Source organism: Neoarius graeffei, chromosome 8, assembly GCF_027579695.1.
Source record: "Neoarius graeffei isolate fNeoGra1 chromosome 8, fNeoGra1.pri, whole genome shotgun sequence".
Lineage (NCBI taxonomy): Eukaryota > Metazoa > Chordata > Actinopteri > Siluriformes > Ariidae > Neoarius > Neoarius graeffei.
Window position 1 is genome coordinate 33,663,343 of NC_083576.1, and position 22,417 is coordinate 33,685,759.

At 49.0% G+C, this 22,417-nt stretch overlaps 1 protein-coding gene across 4 annotated transcripts in view; it reads left to right on the forward strand.

Annotated features, from left to right (window-relative positions):
• Positions 1-22,417, forward strand: part of zgc:66447 (SLAIN motif-containing protein-like) — a 129,105-nt gene that overhangs the window by 37,298 nt on the left and 69,390 nt on the right. The window lies entirely within an intron of this gene.

Here is a 22,417-nt window from a genome sequence, read left to right on the forward strand (position 1 = left end):
GAGCATCTACATGCACAATTTTTGCAGCCAGCGAGCATCCGATATGCCTAATTTGACGGTGGCTGTTGCTGTCTTTCTGTGAAACTGTTTACAGCATGTGCGAGAGTCTGCTTGGTGCACGTGCTGTAAACTGTTTCACAGAAAGGCAGCAGCAGCCACTGTCAAATTAGGCATATCAGATGCTCGCTGGCTGTGAAAATTGTGCATTTTCAAAATCGAGCGCATCCGTGAGTCTATCTGATGCACGCGCCAAGGCGTGCAGGTGTGACGCTCATGCACGAAATTCGGACAAAAATTAAAGGAATAGAAAATGCAAAGTAGATACATGCATGGGTTGGTAGCTTGTAATATTGAGAGCCCGTAAGAAAATTTCAGGCATATTTTTATAAGAAAGTTGTGAATTATTTTTTTTTTTTTAAATCGCTGCTCTAATGCCACCTGGAGGTTGCCATGTTGCCTGTTGGAAGGGCGATGCGTGACGTCATTTGGGCGCAAGGCTGAGTGTATGCTTCAGTACTGAAGGGGCAAAGCAAAAGGTCTACTAAAGTGACAATGTCAGGGTGCAGGGCAAAACCCTTTTGTGTCCCCCCCCCATACATCTGAAATAGTGTATTATTGAGCTGCAACCCTGACTTACGGACAAATCTGAACTCTTTACCTGTAAAACGAGGCTGAAACCTACTCCTCCAACCCCTGCAGCAACGCAGGAAGCGGGTAAACAAACACTGCTTTGCTTTACAGGATTCATGTCAACATTACAGGAAGATGCAATTGTATGAAAAAAGGTGGAAATATTGCCAGAAACACCTGAGCTGCTAGTATAGTATGGATTTATTTGGTAAAATTCATACATGTAAAAGATGCAGTATAAATAGCACCCAGGACAACACAAAGTATAAAATACACTTATTTCCAATGTGGTCCTCTTGATGACAGCAGGAAATAATAAAATATAAGCGACAATAAGATATTGACAAAATTGTTTATACAATAAGTCTGTGAGGGACCAAATGGCCACCTCACTCGCAGGATGCCGATACGGTTGAAAGTCAGGGGTACAAGGAGTAAAACAAGGTGCCCAAAGTCGCACATAGGTTTCAAAAATAGGTGTTTTATTTATAAATGCACTTTCCACCAGCAAACCAAAATGTCCAAAAATAATAAAGCTCAGGAAGTATTTAAAATAACAATACAAAAATACTAAATGCAAAATCAAAATACTAGGCTTCAAAATCACTTGGCGACAAGACTACACAGCTCTCTCTGGTAAACAGCTCCTCCCTACACACCCCCCAACTGCAAAATGAGCGGAGTTTAAATACACCCATCCATTCCCTCAAAATTGGACCAATCATTGAATAATAGGATGATTGGCCCATACCACTCTGACAGGTAAATACACTCCGTTAAACAAAATCTAACACATACAAAACAATACCATATAACCCAAACATAAACCACACACATTATAAACACTATTTACAAACGTGATACATATTTTGACACACCAGAAAAGACTACAAACACAGCATGCACTTTCAGACCCCCTTCACAAACATTCCCCCCCCACCCAAAGTCACGATGATTGGAGAAATACTACCAATACGGCGCGCGCTTCCGTTTGGCAGTACAACTATGGTGACAGAGCATGGAGGAAACATGAGGCGAGTATGGCGTTTGTGCACATGAATTAACCAGAGATTTAGACGGCTATATGGGTGTAAAGCAGGGGTCACCAAACTTTTTTCTCTGGGGGCCACATTGTCCTTCCTGACTGTGATGGGGGGCCGGGGTCGGGTCAGCTATATAACATAGAATTGTATGAACCAGACAAATATGACCACCAGCAGGCCTCATTGTGTAGTAGAGATTACTAGCCTGGTACAGCCATCCCCACTACTATATCCCCACTGCTATATCAACACATGATTCCTGGCACATATTTGTTTATCTTTACTAGTGGTTTGCAAAAGTAGTAATCGAGTCTTCACACTGTTTTAATTTGAAATACCACAGATATTCTATTTATTTATTTTCTAATAAAAATAACATCAAAGCTGTCAAGGTAAGAAACATCTGCCTAGTTGAGGTGATTGACACTGGCAAAGGTGAGTGGAAAATTATAAATTGTAGGTAGGCCTGTTGATATTATTAATAATAATAATAATAATAATAATAATGGTGTGCAGCACTTAAAGGTCAAATAAATAGGCCTATAAAATAAATACATTAAAAAAAAAGTGAAATTATAATATGAGCAATAGATCAATAGATCACAGCAGTTGTGCTGTGTCCTGCACGTCATTGCTCTCATCCATGGCCAAAGCAAAAAACTCTAATTCTGACGCTTTCTCATTCAGCTGGTCATACACGTTGTCCCTCAGCTCTTTGGTTCGCCTGGTCATAGTAGGTGCGGAGAGACTCACTGCGCTGAGCGCATCCTTCTTGTCGGGACACACCTCCTCGGCCACAGCAAGCATGCATACTTTAACAAAGTCCCCATCAGTAAACGGCTTTCCATGGGTAGCTAGTAGGTGAGCGACCTTATAGCTAGCTCGGACAGCAGCCTGGTTGATCTGGGTTTGGCGAAGGAATACATTCTGTTGTGCAGCCAGTCCGCATTTCATCTTCCGAATCCTGTCTTCTCTTGTTTGCCCTCGCAAACTAACATACTCTTTGTGGTGGGTTTCATAGTGACGACGCAGATTATATTCTTTGAAAACCGACACACTTTCTTTACATACAAGACAAACTGCACGGTCCTTACATTGAACGAAAAAATAATCGGTGGTCCACTGTTCTTTAAAAACTCTGCGCACTCTGTCAGCTTTTCGCTGACCGCTCGCCATTTTGCTGTCCTGAACACTGACAGTTCTCTGCGTGTGCGCTGCCTGTCACTGCTTGATCGCGAGCATATGACGAAAATTCGGAAAATATGAATAGTTCATTTTATAACTGAGCAATTCCAGCATTATGGACGTGACACTTGAACTCAAAATGGCAACAAATGACCCAGTGCATGTTTTATTGTCTCCCAGTATTTAAACAGGTGTTGCATATTTTAAGGCTGTACCATACTGGAGAAGTGATAGAACAAGAACAATTCCCATAGTACATCTAGGGCATGCCAGAAAATGCCAATAAAAGATGCGTTATGGATGTGACAGAAAAAGTATCACTTTTCTTGGGTGACTGTACATTTTTATCAAACTCTGTGAAATTGTAAACCTAATGTCGAAATGGAGATATCCATTTGATAGAGGGGTCCAAGGTGAATATTAAAAAATCTTTGTTTAAAATATTTTGTATTTCATGCAGAGTTTCGGAAGGAAAAGTCAGCGTTATGGATGTGGCGAAATTCCGTTATGGATGTGACGCGTCTGAAATAGACATGGCATATGTTTAGAAAATCAGCAATTTAACCACCATAACCCTTTGAAAAAAACTCTAAATATCAGCTAAAACTATCAAAGTTCTTGAGGGCAATTCCATGTACATGTCAACCTCACCATGCAAAAATAAAGTAACATGTAATACATCAAAACCACTCCCAGAGATATCACCTAGGCCTGTATTTTACAGATGTGAACAAGCTGAACCAATTTGTAACCAACCTAATGTCACTGTCAGTCTTTCTTTCTTATAATGTAAAACCCAAGCTAAAATCAACTTTGATCATGTACAATTCTATATTATTGCCACAAGCCACAGAAATGTATGCTAAAATCCACAAAACAGCAAAACAATAGCCATCCTAAATATTATTTAAGAACTTTGATAGTTTTAGCTGATATTTAGAGAGTTTTTCAAAGGGTTATGGTGGTTAAATTGCTGATTTTCTAAACATATGCCATGTCTATTTCAGACGCGTCACATCCATAACGGAATTTCGTCACATCCATAACGCTGACTTTTCCTTCCGAAACTCTGCATGAAATATAAAATATTTTCAACAAAGATTTTTTAATATTCACCTTGAACCCCTCTATCAAATGGATATCTCCATTTCGACATTAGGTTTACGATTTCACAGAGTTTGATAAAAATGTACAGTCACCCAAGAAAAGTGATACTTTTTCTGTCACATCCATAATGCATCTTTTATTGGCATTTTCTGGCATGCCCTAGATGTACGATGGGAATTGTTCTTGTTCTATCACTTCTCCAGTATGGTACAGCCTTAAAATATGCAACACCTGTTTAAATACTGGGAGACAATAAAACATGCACTGGGTCATTTGTTGCCATTTTGAGTTCAAGTGTCACGTCCATAATGCTGGAATTGCTCTTAAATAATATTTAGGATGGCTATTGTTTTGCTGTTTTGTGGATTTTAGCATACATTTCTGTGGCTTGTGGCAATAATATAGAATTGTACATGATCAAAGTTGATTTTAGCTTGGGTTTTACATTATAAGAAAGAGACTGACAGTGACATATTAGGTTGGTTACAAATTGGTTCAACTTATTCACATCTGTAAAATACAGGCCTAGGTGATATCTCTGGGAGTGGTTTTGATGTATTACATGTTGCTTTATTTTTGCATGGTGAGGTTGACATTTACATGGAATTGCCCAACTATCAATTTTAATTGATAAACTCAACAAAATACAAGATGCAGACATGTTTATTATTTGCCAAAAAGCAATTTAAAAAAATAGGCCATGACCACTTTTGGGGATTGCCTCATAGGGCCGGTTGAAGTGGTGGGGGCAGAGGGGCTGGGGGGCCGGTCAAAGAGGGGTGGTGGGCTGGAGTCGGCCCACGGGCCGTAGTTTGATGACCCCTGGTGTAAAGTGTTGCATGAGAGTGGGTACCTCACCCTAATGCCGGAGATGTTAGACTAAATGCTTGGCACGGGGATATGTGTTATGGCTGGTTTGTTTGTTAGCGCGACAAGTGCTAATTGTTTTTAATGACGGGGGTAACGCAACATGATGAACAACGAGTTTGGGAACACATACCTGAGGGCTGTAGGTCAACTGGAGACAACTTTCATGCTGCAAATAGTGTAGGCAAACTTTAAAAGCTGTGTGTATATGGGTAGCATATGTGTAGTGTGCGCGTGTATGCATGCGTGCAGGCGCTCAATGTCTCTCGTAGTCCTTCCTTATCTCGCGGTGCTACCGTAATACACACAGTTAATCAAAGAAGGAAAAAGTCCACAAATGTCCATAATTCAAATATAAACACCATAAAATCTATAAAACACTACACTCGTGAGAAGGGCAGAGCTACCTTCTCACCCCCCCCGCAGTCTCGGAACCAGGGGTGGAGAGACAGGCCCTCCGCCTCTGGAGTTACCCACACGGGTGACGGGACAGGAAATCAGCCACAGTGTTGTACTTGCCAGCACGGTACTTCACTGTGAATTGGTATGGCTGCAATGCCAAAAACCAGTGAGTAATCCTTGCGTTTGTGTCTTTCATGCGCCCAAGTCATTGCAAGGCGCGATGATCAGTCTCAAGCGTGAAGTGCCCACCAAGCAGATAATACCTGAACGAATCAAGAGCATATTTCATTGCCAGGCACTCTAGCTCCACTGCAGCGTACCTGGTTTCTCTTGGAAACAATTTGCGGCTAATAAAAGCCACTGGTCGTTGGTCCTCCCCCTCCCCCTGAAGAAGGACTGCACCAATACCGACACCCGAGGCATCAGTATGTACAGTGAAAGGCTTGGTGAAGTCGGGACTCTGCAGCACTGGACCCCTACACAGAGCCTCCTTTAAATCCACAAAGGCCCTTTCCTGCTTCTCCCCCCACTGCACTTGAAGGTTGCTGCCCTTCCGGGTCAGGTTAGTGAGGGGAACAGCCCGGCTGGCAAAATCCGGAATGAACTTCCTATACCAGCCCACCAGGCCTAAGAATGACCTAACATCCTTCTTCATCCGAGGTCTTGGGCAGTTCTGCACAGCCTCCACCTTGTCCTGTTGTGGCCGGATGACTCCCCGGCCCAAAACATGCCCCAAGTAGCGCACTTCCTCCTTGGCAATGGTGCATTTCTGGGGATGGATGGTAAGGCCTGCCTGCTTAATCCTGTGAAGTACTTCCTCCAGATGTTCCCTCCAGGTGGCACTATAGACCACAACGTCGTCCAAATAGGCTGCTGCAAACGACTCTGTACCTGAGAGCACAATGTCCATAAGCCTCTGGAAAGTGGCTGGTGCCCTCTGCAGCCCAAAAGGCATAACATTTGAAATGGAACAATCCTTGGGGAGTAAGAAATGCTGTGTAGGGCTTGGTCTCTTCTGTCAAGGGAACTTGCCAATAGCCCTTGCATAAGTCCAGGGTTGTAATTCAAGTGGCCTTTCCCATCCGCTCTATTAAATCCTCCAGACGTGGCATTGGGTATGCATCAAATTTCGACTGGGCATTAACCTGCCGAAAGTCAACGCAGAATCTCAGTGAGCCATCTTTCTTGGGAACCAGCACCACGGGGTTACTCCACTCACTGGTCGATATCTCTCTCTCACACAATCACCCCCAGTGCCAGCATATCTTCCACCTTAGCCCTGAGGGAAGGCAGCAGACGCTCTGGCACACGATACATTCGCTGTCGCACCGGGGTTGTGTCATTCAAAGTGACTGAGTGCTCCACCACTGTGGTGAAACCTGTCCCTTCCTGGAACAGGTCTGGTGGGATGATCTTAGCCAGCTCTGCTTGCTGCTGTGAGGACAAGTGTGACACGTCCAGGGCCATAGCTGGTTGGCTGCTAGGGAAGAACTGCTCCGATCTATCGTCTTCCTGCACCACCGCCTGCACCCTGAGCTGTAATCTTGGGGTAGCTGTTGGCTCCTTCCATTTTTTCAGCAGGTTCACATGGAAGGTCTGCCTTGGCTTCCTCCTCCCTGGTAGCTCAATCTCATATGTCGCTGGACCCATCTGCTGGACAACCCTGTACGGGCCTTGCCACTTGGCCAACAGCTTGCTGTCTGACGTGGGCAAAAGAAGCAGCACTTTCTACCCAGGCACTAGAGTCCTCTGCCTGGCCATCTGGTTGTACCAGGTCTTCTGCCTGGTCTGGGACTTCTCCATGTTAGTCCGCACAAGCTCGGTCATCTGCTCAATCTTCTCCCTCATCTTGAGGACATGTGCTAAAATTGACTGAGTATCTGCAGTCTGAGGACCCTCCCAGGCCTCTCTCAGCACGTCCAGAGGCCCCCTCACTGGCCAGCCAAACAGCAGTTCAAACGGCGAGAAGCCAGTAGACACCTGGGGTACCTCCCTGTATGGGAAAAGGAGGTAGGGCAGCCAACGGTCCCAGTCCTTTCCGGTCTCAACAACAAACTTCCTTAAAACGTTCAACAAGGCCATCGGTCTGAGGGTGGTAGGGGGTAGTCTTAATGCCCTTAATGCCTAACACGCCATAAACCTCAGGGATCCCAGACGTCCACTATTTAGCGGAATTCCGCTATTTTCTAGCAAAAGTTTTTTTTTTTTTTTTTTTTTTTTTTTTTTTTTTAAATCTCTTGTATAGCCATTAAAAATATGTTTAAGTAAAATGACCAGCAGAATACATTCTGATTTGGTTTGCTCGTTTAACGATGTTTTCGTCGGCTTCGTTTGTTCTCGTTGACATTCGGGAACACTCTTCTTCTTCTGTCGATTTATTGGCGGTTAACAATCGATGTGTATTACCGCCATCTACCGGGCTGATCGGGAACACTCTGAAGTTAAATTGATGTAAATACCGCGAGACTGTACGCGATAGAACGAGAAAACAATATGGCTGCGCCCATTTGCTAGAAAACATGTTTTAACTCCGTTCGTGCTTTTGTTTCTAATGCGTTGAACTTAATTTAATTCTAATGTGTTGAACTTAATTCAGAGCACTGCAGGAACATCAGAAAAGCAGAAGGAAAGATCAGAGAAACAAAAGCAGAGAAAACTGGAGGAAAGATGCACCCCAGAAAAGAGCATTAAATTCCTTTGCAGTGAAACCTTTCAAAAAGAGAGAGGTTTAAATCAAATCTCCAGTATTTGCTGTACATATGTATATACAGTGGGGCAAAAAAGTATTTAGTCAGCCACCAATTGTGCAAGTTCTCCCACTTAAAAAGATGAGAGAGGCCTGTAATTTTCATCATAGGTACACTTCAACTATGAGAGACAGAATGGGGGGAAAGAATCCAGGAAATCACATTGTAGGATTTTTAATGAATTAATTGGTAAATTCCTCGGTAAAATAAGTATTTGGTCACCTACAAACAAGCAAGATTTCTGGCTCTCACAGACCTGTAACAACTTCTTTAAGAGGCTCCTCTGTCCTCCACTCGTTACCTGTATTAATGGCACCTGTTTGAACTCGTTATCAGTATAAAAGACACCTGTCCACAACCTCAAACAGTCACACTCCAAACTCCACTATGGCCAAGACCAAAGAGCTGTCAAAGGACACCAGAAACAAAATTGTAGACCTGCACCAGGCTGGGAAGACTGAATCTGCAATAGGTAAGCAGCTTGGTGTGAAGAAATCAACTGTGGGAACAATTATTATAAAATGGAAGACATACAAGACCACTGATAATCTCCCTCGATCTGGGGCTCCACGCAAGATCTCACCCCGTGGGGTCAAAATGATCACATGAATGGTGATCAAAAATCCCAGAACCACATGGGGGGGACCTAGTGAATGACCTGCAGAGAGCTGGGACCAAAGTAACAAAGGCTACCATCAGTAACACACTACGCTGCCAGGGACTCAAATCCTGCAGTGCCAGACGTGTTCCCCCGCTTAAGCCAGTACATGTCCAGGCCCATCTGAAGTTTGCTAGAGAGCATTTGGATGATCCAGAAGAGGATTTGGAGAATGTCATATGGTCAGATGAAACCAAAATAGAACTTTTTGGTAAAAACTCAAATTGTCATGTTTGGAGGAGAAAGAATGCTGAGTTGCATCCAAAGAACACCATACCTACTGTGAAGCATGGGGGTGGAAACATCATGCTTTGGGGCTGTTTTTCTCCAAAGGGACCAGGACGACTGATCTGTGTAAAGGAAAGAATGAATGGGGCCATGTATCATGAGATTTTGAGTGAAAACCTCCTTCCATCAGCAAGGGCATTGAAGATGAAACATGGCTGGGTCTTTCAGCATGACAATGATCCCAAACACACTGCCTAGGCAACGAAGGAGTGGCTTCGTAAGAAGCATTTCAAGGTCCTGGAGTGGCCTAGCCAGTCTCCATGTCTCAACCCCATAGAAAATCTTTGGAGGGAGTTGAAAGTCCATGTTGCCCAGCGACAGCCCCAAAACATCACTGTTCTAGAGGAGATCTGCATGGAGGAATGGGCCAAAATACCAGCAACAGTGTGTGAAACCTTGTGAAGACTTACAGAAAACATTTGACCTCTGTCATTGCCAACAAAGGGTATATAACAAAGTATTGAGATGAACTTTTGTTACTGACCAAATACAGTGGCTGAAGGGTGTAAGGGCTAGCTTTGTGCTTACTGGTGACCTGACACACTGAGCAAGCTTGGCAAAACTCCTGCACCTCTTTGTACATCCCTGGCCAGAAAAATCTTGCTACGATGCGAGCGCATGTTTTCTGAAGACCAAGGTGACCCGCCCAGGGAATGCTGTGCCCCATGGCTAACACCTTGCTACATAACTGTGTGGGTACTACCAGCTGCTCTTCTCTGCCCCCCTCTGGCTGATGGTAGAGTATTCCCCCTCTTAGAACATACCCCTCCCCAGCTAAAGTAGGTGGAACCCCTGTCTTGACCCCATCTTCCTCAGTGACCTTCTCAAAAGCCTTCTTAAGTGACCCGTCTTCCCGTTGTAACTGTTTAATGTCAGTTATCAATTCCTCCCAGTCTTCATCTGGCTGAGTGACCTGCATTTCTTTGATTCTTTTAACAGTGCCCTCTAGGCTGTCCTGCCGTCTCTGTTGCCGGGACTTTGAGTCTACCCTTACTAACACACTCCATCACTGCTAGCAAAAGGTAACTCATATAACGTGTTGGCACCATCTTGCTCTGCCCTTCCTGTAACTTTCTGGGGCCTGGTTATTACCATATTAACCACTCTACTGGATTGTATGAGCTCTGGCAACACTAACACATCCTGACCAATTAACACTGGGTGACTCAACCTTTCTACCACCCCAACTGTCAGCTGATAAATCTGACCATTAACTTCAAGGTACACCTCTGCTGCTGGGTAATCATGGGTATCTCCATTAACACAAACAATAGAAACCTTACTACCAGGTAACAGGTTTCGCCTCTCTACCAGGTGTGGCTGTACTAGTGTCTGTTCCCCGTGTCCAACACTGCCATTGCCTCCTTCCCATTAACCAAAACCTGCACTGTCTGCAACCTCCCCAGGACCCCCACTGTTTCCCCCTCTGGACACGGAAGACAGCTATAACTAGCTCCTTTGGGTTTTCAGGCTGGACAGTCACGCATAATCCAACAGGGTAACTCTGGGTGGGTGCTCTGGGACCTGTGGGATAACTAGGCCTTATGGGGAGAGTATTGTCTCTAGGGCGACTGCTAGGCTGATGACCACCACCTTGACCAAAACCATCAGACCTACCTCTGGCTGCTGGTTTGCTGTCATGGTTCAGGCGAAAGCTGGTGTGTCTCTGCCGAGCTGCAACACAGTCCTCAACCAATTCCGCTGCCTTCTGGCCACTCTTGGGGTGACGTTCCTTGACCCACACTCTGATATCCGGGGCCAAGGTGCATAGATACTGTTCCAGTATCATCTCCTCACAGGTTTCTTCAACCGACTTAATCGCCGGTCTAATCCATTTATGGAACAGATCTTTCAGTTGGTTGTAGCGTTCTCTCGGTGTCTCACCAGGCTTTACGTCGGGCTCTCGGAACAGGCGTCGGTATGTCTCCTCATTAATTTCATATTTTTGCAGGATGGCTTCTCTCACCCGATCATAATTCATGGCGCAGTCAGAGTCCATTGCCACATATGCTGCCCTGGCTTTCCCTGTAAGGTGGGGGACCAGAATCACTGCCCATGCGTCTCTTGGCCAACGGTACGCCCATGCTAGCCGCTCAAATGTAGTAAGATATTGCTCAATATCCTCCCCTTCCTCCAGTTTAGGAATGGCGCGCCTGGACCACTCAGGTACTGCTGCCGCTGATGCCACTCCCCCGGATGACTGGAGTGGTAGTGTCACTGACGCCGATGGTGCTGCTGCTGCCGCTGCCCCTGATGGTGGTGTTGCCACCGCTGCCGCTGATGATGGTACTGGTGCTGCTGCTGCCGCCGCCGGTGCTGCTGCTGCCGCTGCCGCAGCCGCCGGTGGTGCCCGCTTCTCTGCTTTGAAGTCATCACGGAGCTGGTTCAACTGGACCTGGATGCCCCTCCAGCGCTGCTCTTGTTTGAAGGCCTTCCTTTCCTGGTTCTGCAATGACCGCTCCAGGAGCTGTTGCAGAGCAGCCAGCTCTGACTCCTACGCATGACTCCTACCTGGCTCCATGACTCCAGTGTCCTCATGGTCCTCTGCTGGATCTGCATCCTTGTCCAGGTCATCTCTAATCAGTCGGCGGTAGGCCATCTCTTGTCAAATACCGCTTCCCCTCTGACTCCAGTGTCTCTTGGCATTTGAAACCACTTCAGGACACCAAATGGCCACCTCACTTGCAGGATGCCGATACGGTTGAAAGTTAGGGGTACAAGGAGTAAAACAAGGTGTCCAAAGTCGCAAATAGGTTAGAAAGGGGTAGAAATTAGAATTGGGATTGGGCCAAAATCAAAATACTAGGCTTCAAAATCACTTGGCGACAAGACTACACAGCTCTCTCTGGTAAACAGCTCCTCCCTACACACACCCCAACTGCCAAATGAGCTGAGTTTAAATACACCCATCCATTCCCTCAAAATTGGACCAATCATTGAATAATAGGATGATTGGCCCATACTACTCTAACTGACAGGTAAATACACACCGTTAAACAAAATCTAACACATAGAAAACAATACCATATAACCCAAACATAAACCACACACATTTATAAACACTATTTACAAACGTGATATATTTTGACACACCAGAAGAGACTACAAACACAACATGCACTTTCACACCCCCTTCACAAACATTCCTCCCCCCCCCGCCCCACCCAAAGTCACGATGATTTGAAGAAATACTACCAATACACACACACACACACACACACACACACACACACACAGGTTAATTGCTCTCAGGTGTAGTGATTCTGCCACTTACCTTCCCCGACTCCGCCCTCCTGTCACAGACTGGCGCTTGACCACGCCCCCACTGCCACATACCCCCACCGCCCGACTCAGGCTGGGCAGCCGTCCGGCCTGCAGCTGACCCCCCCCCCCTTGATGGGAGAGGAAGTCCGCCACGACCATCTGCGCCCCCGGCCTGTGGACCACCTTGAAATTAAAGGGTTGGAGCGCCAGATACCAACGGGTGATCTGCGCGTTGGCATCTTTCATGCGGTGGAGCCACTGGAGGGGCGCGTGGTCCGAACAGAGGGTGAAAGGGCACCCCAGCAGGTAGTACCGGAGGGCGAGAACCGCCCACTTGATGACCAAACACTCTCTATGGTGCTGTAGCGCCCCTCACGCACCAACAGCTTCCTGCTGATATACAGGACAGGGCGGTCCTCCCCCTCCACCTCCTGGGACAAAACCACCCCCAGCCCTCTGTCCGACGCATCGGTCTGCAACACAAAGGGGAGAGAAAAGTCAGGGGAGTGGCCCCCCACACAGTGCAGCCTTTACCTCTGAGAAAGCCCGCTGGCATTGCTCCGTCCACTGGACCGGATCTGGTGCCCCCTTTTTAGTGAGATCAGTCAGTGGGCTGGTGACGTCCGAATAATTAGGTATAAACCTACGATAATAGCCAGCCAGCCCCAGGAACTGTCTCACCCCCTTTTTTGTCTTGGGCCTCGGGCAGGCCGCAATTGCTGCCGTCTTATTAATTTGGGGACGCACCTGCCCGTTGCCCAAGTGGAAACCCAGATACCGTACTTCCACCCGCCCAATCGCACACTACTTTGGGTTTGCTGTGAGCCCCGCTCGCCTCAGCGACCTAAGGATGGCCCTCAGATGTTCGAGGTGCCGCTGCCAGTCATTACTATAGAAGATGATGTCATCTAAATACGTGGCCGCATAAGTGGCATGAGGGCGGAGGAATCTGTCCGTCAGCCGCTGAAACGTAGTGGGTGCCCCAAACAGCCCAAACGGAAGGGTGACGAATTGGTGTAAACCAAACGGTGTGGAAAAGGCTGTTTTTTCTCGGGATAGTGGAGTCAAGGGGATCTGCCAATATGCCTTTGTCAAATCCAGCGTCGAATAAAAGCGAGCAGTGCCGAGTCGATCGAGCAACTCATCAATACGAGGCATTGGGTACGTGTCGAATTTAGACACCGGGTTGACTTTTCTATAGTCCACACAGAACCGGACCGACCCGTCGGCCTTGGGTACCAAGACCACCGGGCTGCTCCAGTCACTGTGGGACTCCTCGACGATGCCCATTTCGAGCATGGTCTGAAGTTCTTCCCGAGCCACTTTTTTTTTTTTTTTTTTTTTTTTGTGTTCGGGTAGCCTGTAAGGGCGGCTACACACTACCACCCCCGGGGGCGTCTCTATGTGGTGCTCTATGAGGTTGGGGCGACCGGGCAGGGGCGAGAACACATCCGAAAACTCGGTCTGCAACTGGGCGACCTCCGTGAGTTGGGTCAGGGAGAGGTGGCCTCCACAGGGGACCGGAGAGGACCATGATGCCAATGTCCCTTTTTGAACCTCCGGCCCCAGCTCCGCCTTCTCCGGAACCACCGACACCAACGCCACGGGGACCTCCTCGTTCCAGAGTTTAAGCAGATTGAGGTGGTAAATCTGTAGCGCCCCACCCCTGTCCGTTTGCCTCACCTCACAGTCGACGTCCCCGACTCGCCGTGTGACCTCAAAGGGTCCTTGCCACTTGGCGATCAATTTGGAGCTCGACGTGTGCAACAGTACGAGTACCTTATCTCCCGGTGTGAACTCTCTAAGGCGCGTACCCTTGTTGTACAGGCGGGCTTGCCGTTCCTGGGCCTGCCGCAAATTCTGCTGAGTTAGGTGGGTGAGCGTGTGGAGTTTTGTGCGCAGGTCCATAACGTACTGAATTTCGTTCTTACTTTGTAAAGGTTCCTCCTCCCAATTTTCCCGCAGCACGTCCAGGATGCCGCGCGGCTTACGCCCATATAATAATTCGAACAGGGAGAACCCCGTGGAGGCTTGGGGGACCTCTCGCACTGAGAACAGCAAGGGTTTGAGCCACTTATCCCAATTACGTGCGTCCTCACGAATTTCTTAATATTTTTGAGGGTGCGGTTGAACTGTTCCACTAAACCGTCCGTTTGTGGGTGATACACGCTGGTGCAGATCGGCTTAATCCCCAATAACCCATACAGTTCGCGCAGTGTTCGTGACATAAACGTAGTGCCTTGATCAGTCAGAATCTCTTTCGGGATTCCAACTCGGGAGATGACGCGGAAGAGTGCCTCTGCAATACTGCGTGCTGAGATATTGCGCAGAGGCACTGCTTCCGGGTATCGCATTGCATAGTCCACCAGAACTAATATAAAGCGGTACCCTCGTGCTGACCGATCTAATGGCCCAACGAGATCCATGCCAATTCTCTCAAACGGGGTCTCGATTAACGGTAGAGGGCGCAAAGGCGCTTTTGGAATGGCCGCTGGATTTACTAACTGGCATTTGCAGCATGCCGTACACCACCTACGGACATCGCCGTGAATCCCCGACCAATAGAATCGGGCCATTATTCGGGCTAGTGTTTTATCCTGCCCCAACTGTCCAGCCATGGGATTAAAGTGAGCCGCCTGGAATACCAATTCCCAGCGGCTCTTCGGAATTAAAAGCTGCGTGACTCGCTCTTTAGTTTGAGTGTCCTGCGTCACTCGGTATAACCTATCCTTCATAATTGCGAAGTAGGGGAAGGACGGGGTGGCATTCGGCGGGAGCATTTGACCATCGATTACTCTCACTTGGTCAAACGCATGCCACAGAGTCTCGTCTCGCGACTGCTCTAATGGAAAATCCGCAAGGGATTCCCCAATAGAGAGAGGAGGAGCCGGCGGCTCCTCATTCTGACGCGGAGATGACGTAGACGGCTCTGTGACAGCTGCTCCTGCCAATGCCACACCGGGACCTTCCCCTGTCAAATGGCAGGACCCACTCTCGGCTAGGCGCGTCATTAAACCCCGAAATCCCGGCCAATCAGTCCCCAAAATTAAAGAGTGGGTAAGGCGAGGATTAACCGCCGCCTTCACTATAAATTTTTCCCCTCTGAAAATAATGTGGACCGACACCAAAGGGTAGCGGTGAACATCCCCGTGCACACACACCTTCACCCCTTGTGCTCCCCCCAATGCCTCGTTTTGAACCAGGCTTTGGCGAATTGAGGTCTGATTACAACCAGAATCCATCAACCCCTGATATGTAGCCCCTTGGATACTCACCGGTATGCGATACGCTCCGGCCTGATCGAGGGCGGCCTCTGGCGCGTCGGGGATCCGAACCACCGCGCCCACTTCCATTGCTGTGCACTGCTGTTGAAGGTGGCCCGGTTCCCCGCAGCGCCAGCAAACCGGCCCGGGCTTTCCCTCTGCACCGGTGATCTGGGGCTCACTCACCTGAGGTGGGGGAGAGACAGACACAGAAGGGAGAAACAGGAGGGCACTGCGGGTGCGGCGGGCCGGCTGGGGTGGTGCCGGCCCCCGCGGTGGGGGAATGGGGCGAGGATGGGACACAGGAGGAGGGGGAGAGAGAGAGAAGAGGAGAGAAGATGCCATCTGCTGTCATGCCGCCGGGACAGCCGCCAGATGATCCTCCGCCAGCTCGTCTGGCTGATCCAGTGACACCGGGCGGAGGTACTGGACCCACTCTGCGGTTCCTGCTGGTAAGCGGGCGATGAACCGTTCCAGTACCACCTGGTCGACGATTTCCTTGGCGTCGCGATCGTTGGCCCTCAACCACCGCCAGCAGGCGTCCCGGAGCTGCTGGCCGAACGCGAACGGCCGTCTGACTTCCTCCAATCGCAGCGCGCGGAAGTGCTGGCGCTGTTGTTCCGGTGTGCACCCTACGCGCTGGAGGACGGCCTGGCAGAGGTCCGCGTAGGCCGGTCGGCGGGGAGCTGTAGCGCGGCCAGCTGCGCCTCTCTCGTTAGCAGGGGGAGGAGGCGTGCCGTGCGCTGCTCCATCGGCCACCCCGAGGCTTTGGCGACCTGTTCAAACAACGTGAGGAACACCTCGGGGTCGTCCTGCGGGCCCATCTTGGTGACAGTGAGGGGAGACGGGCCTGTGGCCGGAGCGCTGGTGGACCCCGCCGACGTGAGGAGATGCTGGAACGCCTTGCGATCTTCCTGCTGGGCCAGCACCAGGGCTTCGAAGCGCCGCTCTTGTTCCTTTCGGAGTGTGACGAGTGCCTGGTGCTGGCTTTGCTGAGCCGTGGCGAGGGCGTGGACCAGGTCGGCGAACGGGGAGGATTCCATGGGGCTGCTCGGTTGGGGCTGCTAGGTTGGTGCTCCACTTTCCTGGGTTTCGGCACCACTGTAGGACGTTCCCTATGTGTGGGTGGAGCACAGAGGACGGCGGGACAGAGATCAGGTTTATAACTCTGCTTTATCGCCACACTTTTCAGTCTAACAATATCCAGTCTAGCACAGACACACACACAACCAGCGTCTGGTTCAGGGATGAGCTCCTTCCGCTCTCGCTCTCCCTCCTGATATAGGGCGCGGTCACTGGGAAGACACACAAACACAGGTTAATTGCTCTCTCGTCTCGTCTTCTTCCGCTTATCCGGGACCGGGTCGCGGAGGCAGCAGTCTAAGTATGGAAGCCCAAACTTCCCTTTCCCCAGACACCTCGGCCAGCTCCTCGGGAAGAACACCGAGGCGTTCCCAGGCCAGCCGAGGGACATAGTCCCTCCAGCGTGTCCTGGGTCTTCCCCGGGGCCTCCTTCCGGGGGGACATGCCTGGAACACCTCCCCAGGGTGGCATCCGAAAAAGATGCCCGAGCCACCTCAGCTGGTTCCTCTCGATGTGGAGGAGCAGCGGCTCTACTCCGAGCTCCTCCTGAGTGACTGTGCTTCTCACCCTATCTCTAAGGGAGCGCCCAGCCACCCTGCGAAGGAAACTCATTTCAGCCGTTGTATCTGCGATCTTGTTCTTTCTGTCATTACCCAAAGCTCATGACCATAGGTGAGAGTTGGAACGTAGATCGACCGGTAAATTGAGAGCTTCGCCTTTTGGCTCAGCTCCTTCTTCACCACAACGGACCGGTAAAGCGACCGCATCACTGCGAAGGCTGCACCGATCCGCCTGTAGATCTCACGCTCCATCCTTCCCTCACTCGTGAACAAGATCCCGAGATACTTAAACTCCTCCACTTGAGGCAGGACTTCTCCACCAACCTGGAGAGGGCAAGCCACCCTTTTCCGGTCGAGAACCATGGCCTCGGACTTGGAGGTGCCGATTCTCATCCCAGCCGCTTCACACTCGACTGCAAACCGCCCCAGTGCATGCTGAAGGTCCTGGTTTGAAGAAGCCAACAGGACAACATCATCCGCAAAAAGCAGAGATGAAATCCTGTGGTTCCCAAACAGGATTCCTTCCGGCCCCTGGCTGCGCCTAGAAATTCTGTCCATAAAAATTATGAACAGAACCGGTGACAAAGGGCAGCCCTGCCGGAGTCCAACATGCACTGGGAACAGGTCTGACTTACTGCCGGCAATGCGAACCAGACTCCTGCTCCGTTCGTACAGGGACCGGACAGCCCTTAGCAAAGAGCCCCGAACCCCATACTCCCAAAGCACCCCCCACAGAATACCACAGGGGACACGGTCGAATGCCTTCTCCAGATCCACAAAGCACATGTGGACTAGTTGGGCAAACTCCCATGAACCCTCGAGCACCCTATGAAGGGTATAGAGCTGGTCCAGTGTTCTGCGACCAGGACGAAAACCGCATTGTTCCTCCTGGGTCCGAGGTCCGACTATTGGTCGAATTCTCCTCTCCAGTACCCTGGAGTAAACTTTCCCTGGGAGGCTGAGAAGTGTGATTCCCCTATAATTGGAGCACACTCTCCGGTCCCCTTTCTTAAAAAGAGGGACCACCACCCCAGTCTGCCACTCCAGAGGCACTGTTCCTGACCGCCACGCGATGTTGCAGAGGCGTGTCAACCAAGACAGCCCCACAACATCCAGAGACTTGAGATACTCAGGGCGGATCTCGTCCACCCCCGGTGCCTTGCCACCGAGGAGCTTGCAAACCACCTCAGTGACTTCGGCTTGGGTAATGGACGTGTCCACCTCTGAGTCATCAGCCTCAGTCTCCTCAGTGGAAGACATGACGGTGGGATTGAGGAGATCCTCAAAGCATTCCTTCCACCGCCCGACAATGTCCCCAGTCGAGGTCAACAGCTCCCCACCCGCACTGTAAACAGTGTTGGCAGAGTACTGCTTCTCCCTCCTGAGGCGCCGGACGGTTTGCCAGAATTTCTTTGAGGCCGACCGATAGTCCTTCTCCATGGCCTCCCCGAACTCCTCCCAGTTCCGAGTTTTTGCCTCCGCAACTGCCCGAGCTGCAGCACGCCTGGCCTGCCGATACCCGTCAGCTGCCTCAGGAGTCCCGGAGGTCAACATGGCCCGATAGGACTCCTCCTTCAGCTTGACGGCATCCCTTACTTCCGGTGTCCACCACCGGGTTCGGGGATTGCCGCCACGACAGGCACCGGAGACCTTGCGGCCACATCTCCGAACAGCTGCGTCCACAATGGAGGTAGAGAACATGGTCCACTCAGACTCAATGTCCCCCGCCTCCCTCGGAAGCTGGGAAAAACTCTCCCGGAGGTGGGAGTTAAAGACCTCCCCAACAGAGTGCTCGGCCAGACGTTCCCAGCAGACCCTCACCATACGTTTGGGCCTGTTAGGTCTGTCCAGCTTCCTCCTCCGCCAGCGGATCCAACTCACCACCAGGTGGTGATCAGTTGACAGCTCAGCCCCTCTCTTCACCAGAGTGTCCAAGACATAGGGCCGGAGATCAGATGAAACGACTACAATGTCGATCATCGACCTCCGCCCTAAGGTGTCCTGGTGCCACGTGCACTTATGGACACCCCTATGCTCGAACATGGTGTTCGTTATGGACAAACCGTGACTAGCACAGAAGTCCAATAACAAAACCCCACTCGGGTTCAGATTGGGGAGGCCGTTCCTCCCAACCACGCCCCTCCAGGTGTCACTGTCGTCGCCCACGTGAGCATTGAAGTCCCCCAGTAGCACAATGGAGTCCCCAGTCTGAGCACCCCTCAGTACCTCTCCCAGGGACTCCAAGAAGGCCGGATACTCTATACTGCTATTTGGCCCGTAGGCACAAACAGCAAGAGCCCTCTCCCCAATCCGAAGGCGCAGAGAGGCGACCCCCTCGTCCACTGGGGTAAACTCCAACACATGGTGGCTGAGCTGGGGAGCTATAAGCAAGCCCACACCAGCCCGCCGCCGCTCACCACGGGCGACTCCAGAGAAGTGGAGAGTCCAGCCCCTCTCGAGGAGCTGGGTTCCATAGCCCAATCTGTGCGTGGAGGTGAGCCCGACTATCTCTAGCCGGTACCTCTCAACCTCCCGCACAAGCTCAGGCTCCTTCCCCCCCAGCGAAGTGACATTCCATGTCCCAACAGCCAGCCGCTGTGTCCGGGGATCAGGTCGTCGAGGCCCCTGCCTTCGACTGCCACCCAATCCACACTGCACCAAACCCCTACTGCTACCTCTGTGGGTGGTGAACCCACAGGAGGTCGGGCCCACGTCACCTCTTCGGGCTGAGCCCGGCCGGGCCCCATGGGCAAAGTCCCGGCCACCAAGCACTCGCATACGAGCCCCAACCCCGGGCCTGGCTCCAGGGTGGGGCCCCGGCTGCGTCCTACCTTGCGACGTCACGGTCCTGGATTTTTTCTCCATAGGGGGTTTAATTGCTCTCAGGTGTAGTAATTCTGCCACTTACCTTCCCCGACTCTGCCCTCCTGTCACAGACCGGCGCTTGACCACGCTCCCGCTGCGACACTCACCCTAATGCCGGAGATGTTAGACTAAATGCTTGGTGCGGAGATATGTGTTATGGCTGGTTTGTTTGTTAGCGCGACAAGCGCTAATTGTTTTTAATGACGGGGGTAAAGCAACATGAACAATGAGTTTGGGAACACATACCTGAGGGCTGTAGGTCAACTGGAGACAACTTTCATGCTGCAAATAGTGTAGGCAAACTTTAAAAGCTGTGTGTATATGGGTAGCATATGTGTAGTGTGCGTGTGTATGCATGTGTGCACGCACTCAATGTCTCTCGTAGCCCCTCCTTATCTCGCGGTGCTACCGTAATACACACAGTTATTCAAAGAAGGAAAAAGTCCACAAATGTCCATAATTCAAATATAAACACCATAAAATCTATAAAACACTACACTCGTGAGAAGGGCAGAACTACCTTCTCACAAAGTCATAAACAAAAAAATATGCTAACTGTATCACAGAGTACAACTAGATTATGGAAATGACACAAAAATGTTTAAAAATTAGTTATATACACATCATAAAACTGGGTTTGGAATTTACTCCATAAAAACTTTCACCTGTTTTCTTAAATTTATCACGTTTGACTAGATTACACTGACTGAGGTTCCACAAACAAATTCCTGTATACCTGAAAGAACTCCGAATGTTTTCCTTGAAGTGTGACGTCACTTACAATACATGGCCATATTCAACAAAATGGACCATAGCGCCAACGACATTTTCTTCACTGATTTGCTCGAGTATTTCGGACAAGGACACGAATAAAGATGATCATGAGAAACAAACATTACCATATCAATTAGTTACACACAAGTGAACAATATTTATAGAGTTGTTTTAGTTAGTCATTACCGAGGCTTTTCTGACAACACTAAATCAAAGCAAGACACCCAACAAACATCAAGCCACTTAGCCCCATCAGCAATTATTACGTTTATGTCCAAAGGAACTCAAAATAACATCACGCTTGATGATAACTTGTGGGAAGCCATAAAAAGTGTTTTCTTGCCCTTTGAACTTCTCTCTTGCGGACGACTGACTGTGTTGTCTCGTTTGTCTTGTCCGCTTTTTGGCCGAAGATTGTGGGGAACCACATCTGGATTCAGCACTGGCTTGTACGGTATTCCTAATGCCGGTGCATCAGAGTTGTTTGAGTGAAACAATTTTCTTCAAAATGTTCCAAGCACATGAGCTGCGTGAAGCAGTTTTTGTTTACTCTTTCTGCATTGCTGCGGAGGTTGGACATTCTACTACGGTAATTACAGTAGGCTAGCCTGGTGACGTCTTGGCAAGGAAGTTTTCACGAATAAGTCGAGAGCATGTTTAGTGTGCTAACGAATGCTTACGCTGCCAGGAACGTGTAAAAACTTGTGCACTTGCCTCTTCAACAGGTTTAGGTAGGTTAAGTCAGATTGTATACAGGTCTGTTTGTAGGTTGTCTAGCAAGGTTACAGTCTGCAGAATGAGGCTGTCACGGCAGCACTACTTGTACTGAGGATATAAATATGAAAAGTTACCTCCCTGCATTCAGTCACATAGAAATACACCAGCTGTTCACTATTCCCTTGCTGTTTATCAGTGACGTCAGTATTCTCTTTCCCCCTCCACTTTGTTAGAGAAATGGATTTTCAATTTTTTTCCATATAAACTTTTAATGAAATAATCTCCAGCCGGAGCAGCTTCAAGTTTTACTCGCTATGTGGAGCTTCTGTGTCTTGCGCTCAAATGACGTCAGAGCACTGCCGGAAATGATTGGGGGGGGTTTTTCTCTGATTGGTTAAAATATTTGCAATCGCAGCCTCTGGGAAATTGTCCATTCTGCATAGAAGCTTGACTTTTGGAGATGGATATCTTTAGTTGTGTGAGCTCTTTATTTTCAATTATTCACATGAATCGTTAGTTTATATCCTCTATCTTCATAATTTTAAAAATGAGTTTTTTTTTCTTTTAATGTATATATTTATTGTTGTACATTACAAAAAATAAAGAGAAAATCTGAGTCCTCGTCTCCAATTTGAGGTCACAAGTCCTTAAAATTAGGGCACAAGTCGGACTCAAGTTAGTCCTGGACTCGAGTACTACAAGCCTGGTAAACAGTGGTTACTTTGAAAAATCTAAAATATGAAACTTAAAAAAAAAAAAAAAACACTTTTGTTTACCACATGGTTTCATATGTTGTTTTGTAGTTTTGATGTCTTCAGTAGTATTCTACAATTTAGCAAATGGTCAAAAATAAAAACCCACTGAATGAGTGAGTAGGTGTGTCTAGACTTTTGACTGGTACTGAATACATACCAGCCCTGGTGTTTAGGAGAAATAACTGACCACATAAAGCATACATGAGCCT